The sequence below is a fragment of the Schistocerca serialis genome, chromosome 2 (assembly GCF_023864345.2).
Source record: "Schistocerca serialis cubense isolate TAMUIC-IGC-003099 chromosome 2, iqSchSeri2.2, whole genome shotgun sequence".
Classification (NCBI taxonomy): domain Eukaryota; kingdom Metazoa; phylum Arthropoda; class Insecta; order Orthoptera; family Acrididae; genus Schistocerca; species Schistocerca serialis.
Genome location: NC_064639.1, coordinates 511,265,348 through 511,285,679, shown reverse-complemented (window position 1 = coordinate 511,285,679; position 20,332 = coordinate 511,265,348). Strand labels below are relative to the sequence as shown.

The following is a 20,332-nucleotide window of genomic DNA, read 5'->3' as shown; positions in this document are numbered from 1 at the left end:
TAGTGGCCGCCCAAACACCAAGCTCCATCGCAAACAGTAGGACAATCTTGGGCTAGGGGGCACGTCAAAATCTTGCAAGCAATATCAGTGTAGCGTATCGAGCTGTACGTTTCGTTGCAGTAAGTCGTGCAAAAGAATGCACAGCACCTTTCTCATTTGCATTAGACGACACTGCATGTCGATACAATGCTTATTCCTGCAGTAGATAAGTGGGCCGGTGATTTTACTCGATCGCATATCGACATGGACGGATGCTGTCATTAAACGATTCGCCAGTGGGAGCTTGGTCGGCCGCACTGCAGCTTGGCATTAGACGTTAACACCGGCCCAGTACCATGATTTGAATGTGTTTTCGAATCGACAAATGTCTTCTTTCCGCAAGCACTCGCCAAAGACACCACTGTAGCTCCAGCTGACGTGGTGGCCGAGTGGTTAAGGCGTTGGACTGCTAATCCAATGTGCTCTGCACGCGTGGTTTCGAATCCCATCCTCGTCGAAGAATTTTACGTAAAGCACACGTTTGCGGTCACTTCTTCTCCGTGCGAAACGCCACTCAGTAGTAACATCGACGCGTGTACGTGGCAGATAGCGTGTCTATGAAATAAGACACAAAACTGCCTACCAGATGAAAGCGAACAACATTCCATAGCGTATGCTCTTCGAATTAAACATCAATTCGAGATCTATAAACCAATCAAATTTCGGCTCCAGCAAAGAGTATGTTGGTATTTGCGAACGACGGGTTCTTATTTATATTTAAGTGCATATCTGTCGCAGTCATTTTAACGTATCGTGCCTTTAATAATCCACTACTGGAGAGACTTGACTTGACTTTGCAGACATCCGTCGCTAGTGGCCGCCCAAACACTAAACTCCTTCGCAAACAGCAGGACAATCTTGGGCTAGGGGGCACGTCAAAATCTTGCCAGCAATATCAGTGTAGCGTATCGAGCTGTACGTTTCGTTGCAGTAAGTCGTGCAAAAGAATGCACAGCACCTTTCTCATTTGCATTAGACGACACTGCATGTCGATACAATGCTAATTGCTGCAGTAGATAAGTGGGCCGGTGATTTTACCCGATCGCGTATCGACATGGAAGGATGCTGTCATTAAACGATTCGCCAGTGGGAGCTTGATCGGCTGCACTGCAGCTTGGCATTAGACGTTAACACCGGCCCAGTACCATGTTTTCAATGTGTTTTCGAATCAACAAATGTCTTCTTTCCGTAAGGACTCGCCAGAGACACAATTGTAGCTCTAGCAGACGAGGTGGCCGAGTGGTTAAGGCGTTGCACTGCTACTCCAATGTGCTCTGCATGCGTGGGTTCGAATCCCATCCTCGTCGAAGAATTTTACGTAAAGCACGCGTTTGCGGTCACTCCTTCTCCGTGCGACACGCCAGTCAGTAGTAACATCGGCGCGTGTACGTGGCAGATATCATGTGTATGAAATAAGAGACAAAACTGCCTACCAGATGAAAGCGCACAACATTCCATAGCGTATGCCCTTCGAATTAAACATGAATTCGAGATCTATAAACCAATCAAACTTCGGCTCCAGCAAAAAGTATGTTGGTGTTTGCGAACGACGAGTTCTTATTTATATTTAAGTGCATATCTGTCGCAGTCATTTTAACGTCTCGTGCCTTTAATAATCCATATGTAGCACAACTGTTGTTTAATGTCAGGCCGCCATCTACAGAAGCCATTTGGCAGGGCCTACTGGAGAGACTTGACTTGACTTTGCAGACATCCGTCGCTAGTGGCCGCCCAAACACCAAGCTCCATCGCAAACAGCAGGACAATCTTGGGCTAGGGGGCACGTCAAAATCTTGCAAGCAATATCAGTGTAGCGTATCGAGCTGTACGTTTCGTTGCAGTAAGTCGTGCAAAAGAATGCACAGCACCTTTCTCATTTGCATTAGACGACACTGCATGTCGATACAATGCTTATTCCTGCAGTAGATAAGTGGGCCGGTGATTTTACTCGATCGCATATCGACATGGACGGATGCTGTCATTAAACGATTCGCCAGTGGGAGCTTGGTCGGCCGCACTGCAGCTTGGCATTAGACGTTAACACCGGCCCAGTACCATGATTTGAATGTGTTTTCGAATCGACAAATGTCTTCTTTCCGCAAGCACTCGCCAAAGACACCACTGTAGCTCCAGCAGACGTGGTGGCCGCGTGGTTAGGGCGTTGGACTGCTAATCCAATGTGCTCTGCACGCGTGGTTTCGAATCCCATCCTCGTCGAAGAATTTTACGCAAAGCACGCGTTTGCGGTCACTCCTTCTCCGTGCGAAACGCCACTCAGTAGTAACATCGACGCGTGTACGTGGCAGATAGCGTGTGTATGAAATAAGAGACAAAACTGCCTACCAGATGAAAGCGCACAACATTCCATAGCGTATGCTCTTCGAATTAAACATCAATTCGAGATCTATAAACCAATCAAATTTCGGCTCCAGCAAAGAGTATGTTGGTATTTGCGAACGACGGGTTCTTATTTATATTTAAGTGCATATCTGTCGCAGTCATTTTAACGTATCGTGCCTTTAATAATCCACTACTGGAGTGACTTGACTTGACTTTGCAGACATCCGTCGCTAGTGGCCGCCCAAACACCAAGCTCCATCGCAAACAGCAGGACAATCTTGGGCTAGGGGGCACGTCAAAATCTTGCCAGCAATATCAGTGTAGCGTATCGAGCTGTACGTTTCGTTGCAGTAAGTCGTGCAAAAGAATGCACAGCACCTTTCTCATTTGCATTAGACGACACTGCATGTCATTACAATGCTTATTCCTGCAGTAGATAAGTGGGCCGGTGATTTTACCCGATCGCATATCGACATGGACGGATGCTGTCATTAAACGATTCGCCAGTGGGAGCTTGGTCGGCCGCACTGCAGCTTGGCATTAGACGTTAACACCGGCCCAGTACCATGATTTGAATGTGTTTTCGAATCGACAAATGTCTTCTTTCCGCAAGCACTCGCCAAAGACACCACTGTAGCTACAGCAGACGTGGTGGCCGAGTGGTTAGGGCGTTGGACTGCTAATCCAATGTGCTCTGCACGCGTGGTTTCGAATCCCATCCTCGTCGAAGAATTCTACGCAAAGCACGCGTTTGCGGTCACTCCTTCTCCGTGCGAAACGCCACTCAGTAGTAACATCGACGCGTGTACGTGGGAGATAGCGTGTGTATGAAATAAGAGACAAAACTGCCTACCAGATGAAAGCGCACAACATTCCATAGCGTATGCTCTTCGAATTAAACATCAATTCGAGATCTATAAACCAATCAAATTTCGGCTCCAGCAAAGAGTATGTTGGTATTTGCGAACGACGGGTTCTTATTTATATTTAAGTGCATATCTGTCGCAGTCATTTTAACGTATCGTGCCTTTAATAATCCACTACTGGAGAGACTTGACTTGACTTTGCAGACATCCGTCGCTAGTGGCCGCCCAAACACCAAGCTCCATCGCAAACAGCAGGACAATCTTGGGCTAGGGGGCACGTCAAAATCTTGCCAGCAATATCAGTGTAGCGTATCGAGCTGTACGTTTCGTTGCAGTAAGTCGTGCAAAAGAATGCACAGCACCTTTCTCATTTGCATTAGACGACACTGCATGTCGATACAATGCTTATTCCTGCAGTAGATAAGTGGGTCGGTGATTTTACCCGATTGCATATCGACATGGACGGATGCTGTCATTAAACGATTCGCCAGTGAAAGCTTGATCGGCTGCACTGCAGCTTGGCATTAGACGTTAACACCGGCCCAGTACCTTGTTTTGAATGTGTTTTCGAATCGACAAATGTCTTCTTTCCGCAAGGACTCGCCAGAGACACAACTGTAGCTGCAGCAGACGAGGTGGCCGAGTGGTTAAGGCGTTGGACTGCTAATCCAATGTGCTCTGCACGCGTGGGTTCGAATCCCATCCTCGTCGAAGAATTTTACGTAAAGCACGCGTTTGCGGTCACTCCTTCTCCGTGCGAAACGCCACTCAGTAGTAACATCGGCGCGTGTACGTGGCAGATAGCGTGTGTATGAAATAAGAGACAAAACTGCCTACCAGATGAAAGCGCACAACATTCCATAGCGTATGCCCTTCGAATTAAACATCAATTCGAGATCTATAAATCAATCAAATTTCGGATCCAGCAAAGAGTATGTTGGTATTTGCGAACGACGAGTTCTTAATTATATTTAAGTGCATATCTGTCGCAGTCATTTTAACGTATCGTGCCTTTAATAATCCATATGGTTCTTTAATGTCAGGCCGCGATCTACAGAAGCCATTTGGCAGGGCCTACTGGAGAGACTTGACTTGACTTTGCAGACATCCGTCGCTAGTGGCCGCCCAAACACCAAGCTCCATCGCAAACAGCAGGACAATCTTGGGCTAGGGGGCACGTCAAAATCTTGCCAGCAATATCAGTGTAGCGTATCGAGCTGTACGTTTCGTTGCAGTAAGTCGTGCAAAAGAATGCACAGCACCTTTCTCATTTGCATTAGACGACACTGCATGTCGATACAATGCTTATTGCTGCAGTAGATAAGTGGGCCGGTGATTTTACCCGATCGCATATCGACATGGACGGATGCTGTCATTAAACGATTCGCCAGTGGGAGCTTGATCGGCTGCACTGCAGCTTGGCATTAGACGTTAACACCGGCCCAGTACCATGTTTTGAATGTGTTTTCGAATCGACAAATGTCTTCTTTCCGCAAGCAATCGCCAAAGACACAACTGTAGCTCCAGCAGACGAGGTGGCCGAGTGGTTAAGACGTTGGACTGCTAATCCAATGTGCTCTGCATGCGTGGGTTCGAATCCCATCCTCGTCGAAGAATTTTACGTAAAGCACGCGTTTGCGGTCACTCCTTCTCCGTGCGAAACGCCACTCAGTAGTAACATCGACGCGTGTACGTGGCAGATAGCGTGTGTATGAAATAAGAGACAAAACTGCCTACCAGATGAAAGCGCACAACATTCCATAGCGTATGCTCTTCGAATTAAACATCAATTCGAGATCTATAAACCAATCAAATTTCGGCTCCAGCAAAGAGTATGTTGGTATTTGCGAACGACGGGTTCTTATTTATATTTAAGTGCATATCTGTCGCAGTCATTTTAACGTATCGTGCCTTTAATAATCCACTACTGGAGAGACTTGACTTGACTTTGCAGACATCCGTCGCTAGTGGCCGCCCAAACACCAAGCTCCATCGCAAACAGCAGGACAATCTTGGGCTAGGGGGCACGTCAAAATCTTGCCAGCAATATCAGTGTAGCGTATCGAGCTGTACGTTTCGTTGCAGTAAGTCGTGCAAAAGAATGCACAGCAACTTTCCCATTTGCATTAGACGACACTGCATGTCGATATAATGCTTATTCCTGCAGTAGATAAGAGGGCCGGTGATTTTACCCGATCGCATATCGACATGGACGGATGCTGTCATTAAACGATTCGCCAGTGGGAGCTTGATCGGCTGCACTGCAGCTTGGCATTAGACGTTAACACCGGCCCAGTACCATGTTTTGAATGTGTTTTCGAATCGACAAATGTCTTCTTTCCGCAAGCACTCGCCAAAGACACAACTGTAGCTCCATCAGAAGAGGTGGCCGAGTGGTTAAGGCGTTGGACTGCTAATCCAATGTGCTCCGCATGCGTGGGTTCGAATCCCATCCTCGTCGAAGAATTTTACGTAAAGCACGCGTTTGCGGTCACTCCTTCTCCGTGCGAAACGCCACTCAGTAGTAACATCGACGCGTGTACGTGGCAGATAGCGTGTGTATGAAATAAGAGACAAAACTGCCTACCAGATGAAAGCGCACAACATTCCATAGCGTATGCTCTTCGAATTAAACATCAATTCGAGATCTATAAACCAATCAAATTTCGGCTCCAGCAAAGAGTATGTTGGTATTTGCGAACGAAGGGTTCTTATTTATATTTAAGTGCATATCTGTCGCAGTCATTTTAACGTATCGTGCCTTTAATAATCCACTACTGGAGAGACTTGACTTGACTTTGCAGACATCCGTCGCTAGTGGCCGCCCAAACACCAAACTCCTTCGCAAACAGCACGACAATCTTGGGCTAGGGGGCACGTCAAAATCTTGCCAGCAATATCAGTGTAGCGTATCGAGCTGTACGTTTCGTTGCAGTAAGTCGTGCAAAAGAATGCACAGCACCTTTCTCATTTGCATTAGACGACACTGCATGTCGATACAATGCTTATTCCTGCAGTAGATAAGTGGGCCGGTGATTTTACCCGATCGCATATCGACATGGACGGATGCTGTCATTAAACGATTCGCCAGTGGGAGCTTGATCGGCTGCACTGCAGCTTGGCATTAGACGTTAACACCGGCCCAGTACCATGTTTTGAATGTGTTTTCGAATCGACAAATGTCTTCTTTCCGCAAGCACTCGCCAAAGACACAACTGTAGCTCCAGCAGACGAGGTGGCCGAGTGGTTAAGGCGTTGGACTGCTAATCCAATGTGCTCTGCACGCGTGGGTTCGAATCCCATCCTCGTCGAAGAAATTTACGTAAAGCACGCGTTTGCGGTCACTCCTTCTCCGTGCGAAACGCCACTCAGTAGTAACATCGACGCGTGTACGTGGCAGATAGCGTGTGTATGAAATAAGACACAAAACTGCCTACCAGATGAAAGCGCACAACATTCCATAGCGTATGCCCTTCGAATTAAACATCAATTCGAGATCTATAAACCAATCAAATTTCGGCTCCAGCAAAGAGTATGTTGGTATTTGCGAACGACGAGTTCTTATTTATATTTAAGTGCATATCTGTCGCAGTCATTTTAACGTATCGTGCCTTTAATAATCCACTACTGGAGAGACTTGACTTGACTTTGCAGACATCCGTCGCTAGTGGCCGCCCAAACACCAAGCTCCATCGCAAACAGCAGGACAATCTTGGGCTAGGGGGCACGTCAAAATCTTGCCAGCAATATCAGTGTAGCGTATCGAGCTGTACGTTTCGTTGCAGTAAGTCGTGCAAAAGAATGCACAGCACCTTTCTCATTTGCATTAGACGACACTGCATGTCGATACAATGCTTATTGCTGCAGTAGATAAGTGGGCCGGTGATTTTACCCGATCGCATATCGACATGGACGGATGCTGTCATGAAACGATTCGCCAGTGGGAGCTTGGTCGGCCGCACTGCAGCTTGGCATTAGACGTTAACACCGGCCCAGTACCATGATTTGAATGTGTTTTCGAATCGACAAATGTCTTCTTTCCGCAAGCACTCGCCAAAGACACCACTGTTGCTCCAGCAGACGTGGTGGCAGAGTGGTTAGGGCGTTGGACTGCTAATCCAATGTGCTCTGCACGCGTGGTTTCGAATCCCATCCTCGTCGAAGAATTTTACGTAAAGCACGCGTTTGCGGTCACTCCTTCTCCGTGCGAAACGCCACTCAGTAGTAACATCGACGCGTGTACGTGGTAGATAGCGTGTGTATGAAATAAGAGACAAAACTGCCTACCAGATGAAAGCGCACAACATTCCATAGCGTATGCTCTTCGAATTAAACATCAATTCGAGATCTATAATCCAATCAAATTTCGGCTCCAGCAAAGAGTATGTTGGTATTTCCGAACGACGGGTTCTTATTAATATTTAAGTGCATATCTGTCGCTGTCATTTTAACGTATCGTGCCTTTAATAATCCACTACTGGAGAGACTTGACTTGACTTTGCAGACATCCGTCGCTAGTGGCCGCCCAAACACCAAGCTCCATCGCAAACAGCAGGACAATCTTGGGCTAGGGGGCACGTCAAAATCTTGCCAGCAATATCAGTGTAGCGTATCGAGCTGTACGTTTCGTTGCAGTAAGTCTGAAACGTCCCCTTTGAACAATTATACACGACTGACCTTAACCTGACACACAATGTTTTTAGCGCAACGCAATCTGACTATCAAAGATCCCTGCAAAAGAATGGCCCTGACTAACATTAAACTATACCTTTCACAAATCACTTACCTCACAAAAATCTTCGCTGCTCAAGCTACTGCAATACAGCGAGCGCCACTACTGCCAGCTAAATAAAAGATTCAAGCTATGGAAGGCACTAACTACTGATAGGGATAGTTAGCAAATGAAAGATATTAATAGAGAACAAACAATGTATTTACCTTGATATCATCATGTATAAATATACCAGTTCATGAAAAATTACAAAACTCCGCCATCTCTCTCCCCACATCCACCACTGCTGGCGGCTCACCTCCAACTGCGCAACGCTACGCGCTGTTCACAGCCAGCTGCCGCTGCCCAACACTACAATGGCAGACAACAATGCAAACTAGCGACAGACTGCACACAGCACAGCCAGTGATTTTCATATTGAGCGCTACGTAACGTTGCCAATAAGAAAACATAAACAGCCTACTTACATAGAGAAAACATAAACAGCCTACTTACATAGCCCCCATGCTCCCCACAAAAATTTTTACAAATTGGATGGGGCAGTGGCCAATACAGATTTGAAAAAAATTTTTCATAATTACAATAACAAAGAAATCAAATGCACACACTTATTGATACAATGTTGGTCAAAAGCTAAAAATTTCTCACAGTCCATAAAGACAGTCCACATTGTTCATCACAGTAAAAATGCAGAGTTTTTCTCAAAGTCTGAGCAGTAAAAGAAAATGCACATGGAAGTAGTGGATTTCCATGCAGTCTTGAAGAAGTAGTGTTGTCCTTCCAATGGAAAGACAGTGCTGACTCTCGACATGCTGACAAGTATTGGGTCACAACACAGCAAACCCACAGCAGAGTCAGTCGAAGTTTTGATGAATATTGGTAGGTAGGTCATCACAGAGCAGACCCACTGTAGTCCTGGTAGAGATTACGGTATTGGTGGGCCACCAGAGGTGCAGACCCACTGCAGTCCTTGTAGAAATAATGGTATTGATTGATCATCAAAGATGTAGAACCACTGTAGTCCTTGCAGAGATAATGGTATTGGTGGGCCACCAGAGGTGCAGACCCACTGTAGTCCTTGTAGAGATGGCCAGCAGCCATCTGTTGCGATTGTGCAGGTGCACATTCACCATCGAAGAGTCTTGCGGATGATATAGCAAGTCCATAAACCACCACTTGTGCACTCACAAAGTTTTTGAAATTGTCCTTAGAACAAGCAATGCTGTTATCCTGTCCCTTGCTGAATTAGTAACACACGTGCAAACACTAACAGTCCCAACTTCGCACATACTGTCCATATACTACGACCAACAGAAACGTGTGCAGTGAAATGTAACTTACAAGTTAATAATATCATGAACTGTTGACAATTACAATTTTATAACATAAGAATACAATAACAAAGGTACAAAATACATCATTAAAGAACATAACAATACAGATAACATTTGTAGTACAGGCTTTACAAAAGAATCGAACTAACATATACATCAGTGTTACAGGAATTATGACATTAGTAAATACATAAAAGATCAGAATAACTTTCGAAACATCAACTTCACACATGAGCATTAAACAGAACGGAATTGTAAACAACTTTACAAAGAAAATAACATATTATTAATGCAACTTATATTTGAGGATAACAGTATTCCTCCTCATAGTGAATATAGCTTAGTATTAGAAGAGAAAAAAATTCTATGAAACAGTACACAGAGACAGGAAGGAAACAAATACACAAGGGTACACAAACACATAGTGGGATAACACCAATGGGAAAGGACAGGGTTCGTTTTCAGTGTAACATGTGGTACTGCAGTCCAACCCAAAACTTCATATATCTTTCCTCTCATTTCATCCTTTGTTTCCACCAAAAAAATTCTATCTAAGCATGCTTTCTGTATTTATATGTTCACTCATTTCTTACCTCAACATTTTTATTTTCCATTATCTTACCTCATCATTTATTTCCAAGAAAATCCTACCTAAACCTGTTTTCTCAATGCATTTCTTCCAATTCATCGCAACTCATTCTCTTAGAGGCTACCCCCTCTTAAGCTAACTTAAATCTACTGAGCTCAGATGCTAAACTAAGGGACGAGGCAATGCAGCAGCACAAAACATGTAACACAAACAGCAATGACCAAAAAAATGCAGAGTGCAAAGCAAGCAGCAGTGAATCTAATTTACAGATAAAATGCAAAATTACAACTAATATGAGCCAATGTGCAGCAACATGAAAAATCAATGAGTAGTAAAATTGGCTTAGCAGAGTAACACAAATTAAAGTTCAGTAGCACTATGCCTGGCAAACAGCAGCTTATATCTAAACATGACAAACGCACAAGCAGAAAAAATAGTACACTAAAGACAACAACACAGATAAGGGAAATGTATATTCACATCTTAATGTCTAAGTAATTAAAGTGGTGCACCACAAGAAGTTATTCTACCAAAAAGTTACCAATTACTTGAAAAGAAAATTATGAATGCAGTTACTAGTTCCTTCTTATTGTTCTTTCCTTTCCAAGTGCTCCTTTTTTAAAGAATGTGGATCATAAAATAATTATTTAATAGATCTGTTGACAGAAAGTGTTCACATTAGCAAATGCATCTAAGTTTATTTTATAAAACTAATGCTGTAACACAGCTGGAAAACAGATATCAAATGAAATAAGCAACTATGAAAAGCAAAGCATAAAAATATCATTCAGTAGTCATGTGACATTTCATAAGTTAGTAGCTCTCAACTCTCATAGAAAGACACTTGTCATTATCGGGTTTGCAGATGTACGAATATTTCCCGACGGTAAAAATTTACGAGACCTAGAAAACTGCGGACTTGTCTTTTTGTGGATGGAACTGGAATGGCTCTGATTGCTTCTAACTTTTCAGGATCCGGCTGAATGCCTTCAGAAGAAATAATATGTCCCAAAAACTTCACCTTTGTCCTACCGAATTCAGACTTTTCCAAGTTAACTGTAATTCCAGATTCTGCAAAAATATGTAACACGCTGTTGAGGATGCGATTGTGTTGTTCCCATGAGGCTTCTGCTATCAGAATATCGTCCACATATAAGGTGATGTGACGTTTTAAGAACTCAGGTAATATGGAATTTAGCCCGCGAATGAATGCTGCCGAAGAAATGTTCAAACCAAAGGGAAGTTTCCGAAACTGATAACAAACGCCGAAACAAAGGAAAGCTGTGTATTTTCTACATTCTGGATGAAGTTCGATCTGATAAAAGCTGGATCTGAGATCAATGGAAGACAACACTTTTACACCATTAAAATTTTGAAGAAGTTCTTCTAACGTTTGCGGCCTGTCTGTTTCAGGAATAATGATCGTATTGATTTGTCTCGAATCTAAGACAAGCCTGATCGATCCATTTTTCTTCTCAACAACATGTAATGGATTGTTGTATGAGCTTACTGCAGGCTCAATAATGCCCTCATTAAGCATAGATTGTATTTCTGTTCTAACACGGTCCCTATAATGTGCTGGAATTACATATGGTCTAACACAAAATTTAGTATGCTCACGAACACGAAATTGGTATTGAAATCCCTTGATTGTTCCTGTTTTGTGAGTAAAAACTGTGGAATGTGCTTGTAAAATCTCAAAAAGGTCTTGCCTATCATTGTCATTACAATTCTCAATTGTTTGAATTTTATTCTGAATTAACTTATTAGTGTCAAATGCGCCGTCGATATCATCCCTGTCAGTACTTGCAGATTGATTGTTAGTGTCTAGTTCCGTAGAAAAGTCCGAACTGTTGTCTAACAGAAGGTAAAGCCGATTAATTTCCTCATCATGGTTTGAGAGCCAGTCTTCAAATTTCAAAGCTATTGACTTACCTTCTTTCTCTAAACTTATTTCAGCATCGTGAAAGTTTAAGATTGCTTTGTATTCATTCAAAAAGTCTACTCCCAATATAATTTCCGTCGACAATAATGGAACAATGAGAAAGCTCATAGAGAAGCTGTGGCTTTGACAATAGAATTCTAAGTTGGTTTGTTGGCGTACATCTACACTTTTTCCAAAGATTGCACCTTGTAATTTAATCTTACGTAACGGAAGTGTGGGGCAATCGTTCGATTTGTTGCATTTGCTAAAGGCTGTTTCACTGATTACTGAGATGGGACTGCCAGAGTCAAGTACTGCCGTAAATTTTACGTCATTTACTGTAATGTGAATCACAGGATATGCAATGTTGTTATGTTTTACGTCGTGTTCTTGGAGTAAAATGTCCCTAATGTCTTCCATTTTTACGTAATTACTAGCTACGGCAGCTGCGTCGTTAGTTTCATACGTGCGTTTTGTGGCTGCCTGCGGTATGAGTCATTGCCTATTGTCTCTTTGTTGGCGCGCGTCGTTATTGGGATTTGGAGACCTAACTTCTACAAATTCACCGTGACGAGAGGGCCCTGCTCTGTTTGAATCCCGCCAGTTCTGATGTAATTCAGGTCTGTCGTTACGATCATATCGTCTGTCGTCATGTCGGTAGATTCCATAGTTTCTTTCTTGTCGGTCACATGGTGGAGAATTTCTCCCTGAATCGCAACTGCGCGCTGGTCCGTTGCGTCTAAAGTTATTCTGTCTCCCTTGATAGTATTTATTTTGGTTCCCATATTGTCTGTTTCTCTTATTGTCTCTGTGATAGTCACTACCACGGAGAGGTGATCTTTCCCTGTAGTTATTACTACTCTGCCAACGGTTGTCATACGGGTGGTGTCTGTTTTGGTCACGATTTGTGTTGTGAGAATAGCCTTGTCGTGTAAAGTTATTACTTCTTTCATCGCGGAATTGCGACGGATGTGACCTGTAATTGCTGTGTTCCTGGTTTCGCGTTCCGCGATAGTCAGTGTCAATTTCTAATTCTTGTAAGAGTCCCTGAAATGCTTCAATGTCGTCTTTGCAACGTCCGGCCAAAATAATATGTCGTAAATGTTCAGGCAGTTTGATTAAGCAAATGCGGATGAGTTCTGAGGGGCTGTATGGGTTTGACAGGTACTGATTCTTGTGCAACATGTCTTCAAAATATTTCACAAGACTGGAGAATTCAGATTGTTCGAAATGTTTCATCATTATGATACCATGTTTTACCCGGTCTTGTGTGGCTTGAGACCAATATGCTGAGAGGAAGGCATGGTAAAATTCTCCTTCACTGTGGCAATCGTGAATGACCGATCGCATTCTTACAGCTGGTTCATTCTCTAAGTAGCCACACATAAATTCTAATCTGTGTTCCAACGACCAGTTGGGAGGAAAACAATGAGAGAATTGATGGAGCCATGCTTGTGGATGAATGTCGTTGCCAGAATTCTTAAATGTTTTGAATTTACGTGTAGTAATGAACAGCTTATAGTCAAAATCATCATGTCGGCGAGTCGCATATCGGTCATTGTTAGGTCGTGTCGGCCGTTCCCTCTCAAAATTCGGTGCACATTCCCAATTTCTTTCATTACTTCCGAAATGCCCTGTGTTATTTTGTGTCTGTTCCGTATTTGTATGTCCCTCTTCCCGTATTGGGGCGCGAGTGTCCTCTGAAATACGTAATTCTTGTACTACTTGTGCCAACTGATCTTGCACTTCCCGGATTTCTCTTTTGTACTGTGTATTGATTTGATTTTGATTTTGTTTGAATTTCCTAATTTGTTCGCTCTCTTCTGTGTTATTAAAGACTACCGGTTTTGTGTCATTCAGATTATCGTCTACCTTCGTAGATAAATTATTTAGCTGATCCGAAAGTTCAACTACTTTCTCTGATAATGAACTAATTTCCTCCATGTGTCTTTCTACTGTGTCCTTTAAGTTTTCCTGAGTTTTTGCAAGTTGCGTAACCGAATCGGTAGATGCAACTGAGTCAATTTTAGCTTGCAAGGTCTCATGATTTTCATGAACAATAATTTGCAGTTCTTTTATGGCTGCTTCGTGATTCTGTAATGCATTTTCATGCCGCGAAAAAATAGGTTGAAAATGCTCACAAATTTGTGTTTTTACGTCGTTACAGACTTTTTGACATTTCGATTCGATTTTATGCAACTCAGTAGTTAAATCTTCACGTGTTTGTTCAAGTGTGGTGTCTAACTTTTGAAGATTTTGTTCCATTGTGTCTAACTTTTGAAGCTTTTGCTGTGTTTGTCTCTGATTTTGTTCCATTGTGTCTAACTTTTGAAGCTTTTGCTGTGTTTGTCTCTGATTTTGTTCCATTTGTTGCATTAATTGCAATAATAATGTATTAGTGTCTGGAATCTGTTTCTCTACGCTTTTCGGCAGTGCATTTGCACCGACAACATTCACATTTTGACAAGCAGAAAATGTGTCTTGACTTATTTGAGAAAACGGTGATGACCCAAAACCTGAATCTACAGTATTTGCGAAATTGTGTCCTGTCATTTCGGATTCCTGAGGCGAGCTGTTGCCGACCGATCGATCGATAATGCTTCCCTCTTCACTAATTGTTTCACTGACCGTGCCATTGTTTGCCGCCCGCTCCATTTCCCTATACACGATTACCAAATTACTACTTTGAACATCAGTTAATTCATTACTCTGCGGCGCTAACACACTGCCTTCGTCTTCACTGTCATTTCTCAGTTTACTTTGGAGCCTAGTATTACGTTTTTCACACGCCATTATTGTCACAGTATTTCACACGACAACACAGAAAAACACAATTTGAAAAGCAAAATAAAATAACGTAGCAATGGAAATAATGTCTAGTTAATTGCAGCTGCGAAATACTTGGTGCAAATCTACATGCATGCCACAACTGTTTTACTCTACAACAATGAAAAACTACAACTACAAAGGAGATTCTCTCTACAATTACGCGCTAGTAATAAACAAAAGCTACACTAAATACACAAACTACAAGAAAAATCAGAAGATTCCAGTGAAGTATCCTAGGCTAAGGGTCGACATATGAAACGTCCCCTTTGAACAATTATACACGACTGACCTTAACCTGACACACAATGTTTTTAGCGCAACGCAATCTGACTATCAAAGATCCCTGCAAAAGAATGGCCCTGACTAACATTAAACTATACCTTTCACAAATCACTTACCTCACAAAAATCTTCGCTGCTCAAGCTACTGCAATACAGCGAGCGCCACTACTGCCAGCTAAATAAAAGATTCAAGCTATGGAAGGCACTAACTACTGATAGGGATAGTTAGCAAATGAAAGATATTAATAGAGAACAAACAATGTATTTACCTTGATATCATCATGTATAAATATACCAGTTCATGAAAAATTACAAAACTCCGCCATCTCTCTCCCCACATCCACCACTGCTGGCGGCTCACCTCCAACTGCGCAACGCTACGCGCTGTTCACAGCCAGCTGCCGCTGCCCAACACTACAATGGCAGACAACAATGCAAACTAGCGACAGACTGCACACAGCACAGCCAGTGATTTTCATATTGAGCGCTACGTAACGTTGCCAATAAGAAAACATAAACAGCCTACTTACATAGAGAAAACATAAACAGCCTACTTACAAGTCGTGCAAAAGAATGCACAGCACCTTTCTCATTTGCATTAGACGACACTGCATGTCGATACAATGCTTATTCCTGCAGTAGATAAGTGGGTCGGTGATTTTACCCGATTGCATATCGACATGGACGGATGCTGTCATTAAACGATTCGCCAGTGAAAGCTTGATCGGCTGCACTGCAGCTTGGCATTAGACGTTAACACCGGCCCAGTACCTTGTTTTGAATGTGTTTTCGAATCGACAAATGTCTTCTTTCCGCAAGGACTCGCCAGAGACACAACTGTAGCTGCAGCAGACGAGGTGGCCGAGTGGTTAAGGCGTTGGACTGCTAATCCAATGTGCTCTGCACGCGTGGGTTCGAATCCCATCCTCGTCGAAGAATTTTACGTAAAGCACGCGTTTGCGGTCACTCCTTCTCCGTGCGAAACGCCACTCAGTAGTAACATCGGCGCGTGTACGTGGCAGATAGCGTGTGTATGAAATAAGAGACAAAACTGCCTACCAGATGAAAGCGCACAACATTCCATAGCGTATGCCCTTCGAATTAAACATCAATTCGAGATCTATAAATCAATCAAATTTCGGATCCAGCAAAGAGTATGTTGGTATTTGCGAACGACGAGTTCTTATTTATATTTAAGTGCATATCTGTCGCAGTCATTTTAACGTATCGTGCCTTTAATAATCCATATGTAGCACAACTGTTGTTTAATGTCAGGCCGCCATCTACAGAAGCCATTTGGCAGGGCCTACTGGAGAGACTTGACTTGACTTTGCAGACATCCGTCGCTAGTGGCCGCCCAAACACCAAGCTCCATCGCAAACAGCAGGACAATCTTGGGCTAGGGGGCACGTCAAAATCTTGCCAGCAATATCAGTGTAGCGTATCGAGCTGTACGTTTCGTTGCAGTAAGTCGTGCAAAAGAATGCACAGCACCTTTCTCATTTGCATTAGACGACACTGCATGTCGATACAATGCTTATTGCTGCAGTAGATAAGTGGGCCGGTGATTTTACCCGATCGCATATCGACATGGACGGATGCTGTCATTAAACGATTCGCCAGTGGGAGCTTGATCGGCTGCACTGCAGCTTGGCATTAGACGTTAACACCGGCCCAGTACCATGTTTTGAATGTGTTTTCGAATCGACAAATGTCTTCTTTCCGCAAGCAATCGCCAAAGACACAACTGTAGCTCCAGCAGACGAGGTGGCCGAGTGGTTAAGACGTTGGACTGCTAATCCAATGTGCTCTGCATGCGTGGGTTCGAATCCCATCCTCGTCGAAGAATTTTACGTAAAGCACGCGTTTGCGGTCACTCCTTCTCCGTGCGAAACGCCACTCAGTAGTAACATCGACGCGTGTACGTGGCAGATAGCGTGTGTATGAAATAAGTGACTAAACTGCCTACCAGATGAAAGCGCACAACATTCCATAGCGTATGCTCTTCGAATTAAACATCAATTCGAGATCTATAAACCAATCAAATTTCGGCTCCAGCAAAGAGTATGTTGGTATTTGCGAACGACGGGTTCTTATTTATATTTAAGTGCATATCTGTCGCAGTCATTTTAACGTATCGTGCCTTTAATAATCCACTACTGGAGAGACTTGACTTGACTTTGCAGACATCCGTCGCTAGTGGCCGCCCAAACACCAAGCTCCATCGCAAACAGCAGGACAATCTTGGGCTAGGGGGCACGTCAAAATCTTGCCAGCAATATCAGTGTAGCGTATCGAGCTGTACGTTTCGTTGCAGTAAGTCGTGCAAAAGAATGCACAGCACCTTTCCCATTTGCATTAGACGACACTGCATGTCGATATAATGCTTATTCCTGCAGTAGATAAGAGGGCCGGTGATTTTACCCGATCGCATATCGACATGGACGGATGCTGTCATTAAACGATTCGCCAGTGGGAGCTTGATCGGCTGCACTGCAGCTTGGCATTAGACGTTAACACCGGCCCAGTACCATGTTTTGAATGTGTTTTCGAATCGACAAATGTCTTCTTTCCGCAAGCACTCGCCAAAGACACAACTGTAGCTCCATCAGAAGAGGTGGCCGAGTGGTTAAGGCGTTGGACTGCTAATCCAATGTGCTCCGCATGCGTGGGTTCGAATCCCATCCTCGTCGAAGAATTTTACGTAAAGCACGCGTTTGCGGTCACTCCTTCTCCGTGCGAAACGCCACTCAGTAGTAACATCGACGCGTGTACGTGGCAGATAGCGTGTGTATGAAATAAGAGACAAAACTGCCTACCAGATGAAAGCGCACAACATTCCATAGCGTATGCTCTTCGAATTAAACATCAATTCGAGATCTATAAACCAATCAAATATCGGCTCCAGCAAAGAGTATGTTGGTATTTGCGAACGACGGGTTCTTATTTATATTTAAGTGCATATCTGTCGCAGTCATTTTAACGTATCGTGCCTTTAATAATCCACTACTGGAGAGACTTGACTTGACTTTGCAGACATCCGTCGCTAGTGGCCGCCCAAACACCAAACTCCTTCGCAAACAGCACGACAATCTTGGGCTAGGGGGCACGTCAAAATCTTGCCAGCAATATCAGTGTAGCGTATCGAGCTGTACGTTTCGTTGCAGTAAGTCGTGCAAAAGAATGCACAGCACCTTTCTCATTTGCATTAGACGACACTGCATGTCGATACAATGCTTATTGCTGCAGTAGATAAGTGGGCCGGTGATTTTACCCGATCGCATATCGACATGGACGGATGCTGTTATTAAACGATTCGCCAGTGGGAGCTTGATCGGCTGCACTGCAGCTTGGCATTAGACGTTAACACCGGCCCAGTACCATGTTTTCAATGTGTTTTCGAATCGACAAATGTCTTCTTTCCGTAAGGACTCGCCAGAGACACAATTGTAGCTCCAGCAGACGAGGTGGCCGAGTGGTTAAGGCGTTGCACTGCTACTCCAATGTGCTCTGCATGCGTGGGTTCGAATTCCATCCTCGTCGAAGAATTTTACGTAAAGCACGCGTTTGCGGTCACTCCTTCTCCGTGCGAAACGCCACTCAGTAGTAACATCGGCGCGTGTACGTGGCAGATATCATGTGTATGAAATAAGAGACAAAACTGCCTACCAGATGAAAGCGCACAGCATTCCATAGCGTATGCCCTTCGAATTAAACATGAATTCGAGATCTATAAACCAATCAAACTTCGGCTCCAGCAAAAAGTATGTTGGTGTTTGCGAACGACGAGTTCTTATTTATATTTAAGTGCATATCTGTCGCAGTCATTTTAACGTATCGTGTCTTTAATAATCCATATGTAGCACAACTGTTGTTTAATGTCAGGCCGCCATCTACAGAAGCCATTTGGCAGGGCCTACTGGAGAGACTTGACTTGACTTTGCAGACATCCGTCGCTAGTGGCCGCCCAAACACCAAGCTCCATCGCAAACAGTAGGACAATCTTGGGCTAGGGGGCACGTCAAAATCTTGCAAGCAATATCAGTGTAGCGTATCGAGCTGTACGTTTCGTTGCAGTAAGTCGTGCAAAAGAATGCACAGCACCTTTCTCATTTGCATTAGACGACACTGCATGTCGATACAATGCTTATTCCTGCAGTAGATAAGTGGGCCGGTGATTTTACTCGATCGCATATCGACATGGACGGATGCTGTCATTAAACGATTCGCCAGTGGGAGCTTGGTCGGCCGCACTGCAGCTTGGCATTAGACGTTAACACCGGCCCAGTACCATGATTTGAATGTGTTTTCGAATCGACAAATGTCTTCTTTCCGCAAGCACTCGCCAAAGACACCACTGTAGCTCCAGCTGACGTGGTGGCCGAGTGGTTAAGGCGTTGGACTGCTAATCCAATGTGCTCTGCACGCGTGGTTTCGAATCCCATCCTCGTCGAAGAATTTTACGTAAAGCACACGTTTGCGGTCACTTCTTCTCCGTGCGAAACGCCACTCAGTAGTAACATCGACGCGTGTACGTGGCAGATAGCGTGTCTATGAAATAAGACACAAAACTGCCTACCAGATGAAAGCGAACAACATTCCATAGCGTATGCTCTTCGAATTAAACATCAATTCGAGATCTATAAACCAATCAAATTTCGGCTCCAGCAAAGAGTATGTTGGTATTTGCGAACGACGGGTTCTTATTTATATTTAAGTGCATATCTGTCGCAGTCATTTTAACGTATCGTGCCTTTAATAATCCACTACTGGAGAGACTTGACTTGACTTTGCAGACATCCGTCGCTAGTGGCCGCCCAAACACTAAACTCCTTCGCAAACAGCAGGACAATCTTGGGCTAGGGGGCACGTCAAAATCTTGCCAGCAATATCAGTGTAGCGTATCGAGCTGTACGTTTCGTTGCAGTAAGTCGTGCAAAAGAATGCACAGCACCTTTCTCATTTGCATTAGACGACACTGCATGTCGATACAATGCTTATTGCTGCAGTAGATAAGTGGGCCGGTGATTTTACCCGATCGCGTATCGACATGGAAGGATGCTGTCATTAAACGATTCGCCAGTGGGAGCTTGATCGGCTGCACTGCAGCTTGGCATTAGACGTTAACACCGGCCCAGTACCATGTTTTCAATGTGTTTTCGAATCAACAAATGTCTTCTTTCCGTAAGGACTCGCCAGAGACACAATTGTAGCTCTAGCAGACGAGGTGGCCGAGTGGTTAAGGCGTTGCACTGCTACTCCAATGTGCTCTGCATGCGTGGGTTCGAATCCCATCCTCGTCGAAGAATTTTACGTAAAGCACGCGTTTGCGGTCACTCCTTCTCCGTGCGACACGCCAGTCAGTAGTAACATCGGCGCGTGTACGTGGCAGATATCA

The 20,332-nt window shown here is 44.0% G+C and overlaps 15 non-coding genes across 15 annotated transcripts; all 15 read left to right on the top strand.

Annotated features, from left to right (window-relative positions):
* The first annotated feature begins 414 nt into the window (after window positions 1–414).
* Window positions 415–496, top strand: Trnas-gcu (transfer RNA serine (anticodon GCU)). The gene has a single exon. It is a non-coding gene; the product is annotated as a tRNA-Ser (tRNA).
* A 768-nt stretch (window positions 497–1,264) lies between these two features.
* Trnas-gcu (transfer RNA serine (anticodon GCU)) lies at window positions 1,265–1,346 on the top strand. The gene has a single exon. It is a non-coding gene; the product is annotated as a tRNA-Ser (tRNA).
* Window positions 1,347–2,174: 828 nt separating this feature from the next.
* Window positions 2,175–2,256, top strand: Trnas-gcu (transfer RNA serine (anticodon GCU)). Its single transcript has one exon. It is a non-coding gene; the product is annotated as a tRNA-Ser (tRNA).
* A 768-nt stretch (window positions 2,257–3,024) lies between these two features.
* Window positions 3,025–3,106, top strand: Trnas-gcu (transfer RNA serine (anticodon GCU)). Its single transcript has one exon. It is a non-coding gene; the product is annotated as a tRNA-Ser (tRNA).
* A 768-nt stretch (window positions 3,107–3,874) lies between these two features.
* Window positions 3,875–3,956, top strand: Trnas-gcu (transfer RNA serine (anticodon GCU)). The gene has a single exon. It is a non-coding gene; the product is annotated as a tRNA-Ser (tRNA).
* An 818-nt stretch (window positions 3,957–4,774) lies between these two features.
* Window positions 4,775–4,856, top strand: Trnas-gcu (transfer RNA serine (anticodon GCU)). Its single transcript has one exon. It is a non-coding gene; the product is annotated as a tRNA-Ser (tRNA).
* A 768-nt stretch (window positions 4,857–5,624) lies between these two features.
* On the top strand, window positions 5,625–5,706 carry Trnas-gcu (transfer RNA serine (anticodon GCU)). The gene has a single exon. It is a non-coding gene; the product is annotated as a tRNA-Ser (tRNA).
* Window positions 5,707–6,474: 768 nt separating this feature from the next.
* Trnas-gcu (transfer RNA serine (anticodon GCU)) lies at window positions 6,475–6,556 on the top strand. Its single transcript has one exon. It is a non-coding gene; the product is annotated as a tRNA-Ser (tRNA).
* Window positions 6,557–7,324: 768 nt separating this feature from the next.
* On the top strand, window positions 7,325–7,406 carry Trnas-gcu (transfer RNA serine (anticodon GCU)). The gene has a single exon. It is a non-coding gene; the product is annotated as a tRNA-Ser (tRNA).
* Window positions 7,407–15,785: 8,379 nt separating this feature from the next.
* Window positions 15,786–15,867, top strand: Trnas-gcu (transfer RNA serine (anticodon GCU)). The gene has a single exon. It is a non-coding gene; the product is annotated as a tRNA-Ser (tRNA).
* An 828-nt stretch (window positions 15,868–16,695) lies between these two features.
* Window positions 16,696–16,777, top strand: Trnas-gcu (transfer RNA serine (anticodon GCU)). Its single transcript has one exon. It is a non-coding gene; the product is annotated as a tRNA-Ser (tRNA).
* A 768-nt stretch (window positions 16,778–17,545) lies between these two features.
* Window positions 17,546–17,627, top strand: Trnas-gcu (transfer RNA serine (anticodon GCU)). Its single transcript has one exon. It is a non-coding gene; the product is annotated as a tRNA-Ser (tRNA).
* A 768-nt stretch (window positions 17,628–18,395) lies between these two features.
* Trnas-gcu (transfer RNA serine (anticodon GCU)) lies at window positions 18,396–18,477 on the top strand. The gene has a single exon. It is a non-coding gene; the product is annotated as a tRNA-Ser (tRNA).
* An 828-nt stretch (window positions 18,478–19,305) lies between these two features.
* Window positions 19,306–19,387, top strand: Trnas-gcu (transfer RNA serine (anticodon GCU)). The gene has a single exon. It is a non-coding gene; the product is annotated as a tRNA-Ser (tRNA).
* Window positions 19,388–20,155: 768 nt separating this feature from the next.
* Trnas-gcu (transfer RNA serine (anticodon GCU)) lies at window positions 20,156–20,237 on the top strand. Its single transcript has one exon. It is a non-coding gene; the product is annotated as a tRNA-Ser (tRNA).
* The last annotated feature ends 95 nt before the right edge of the window (window positions 20,238–20,332 follow it).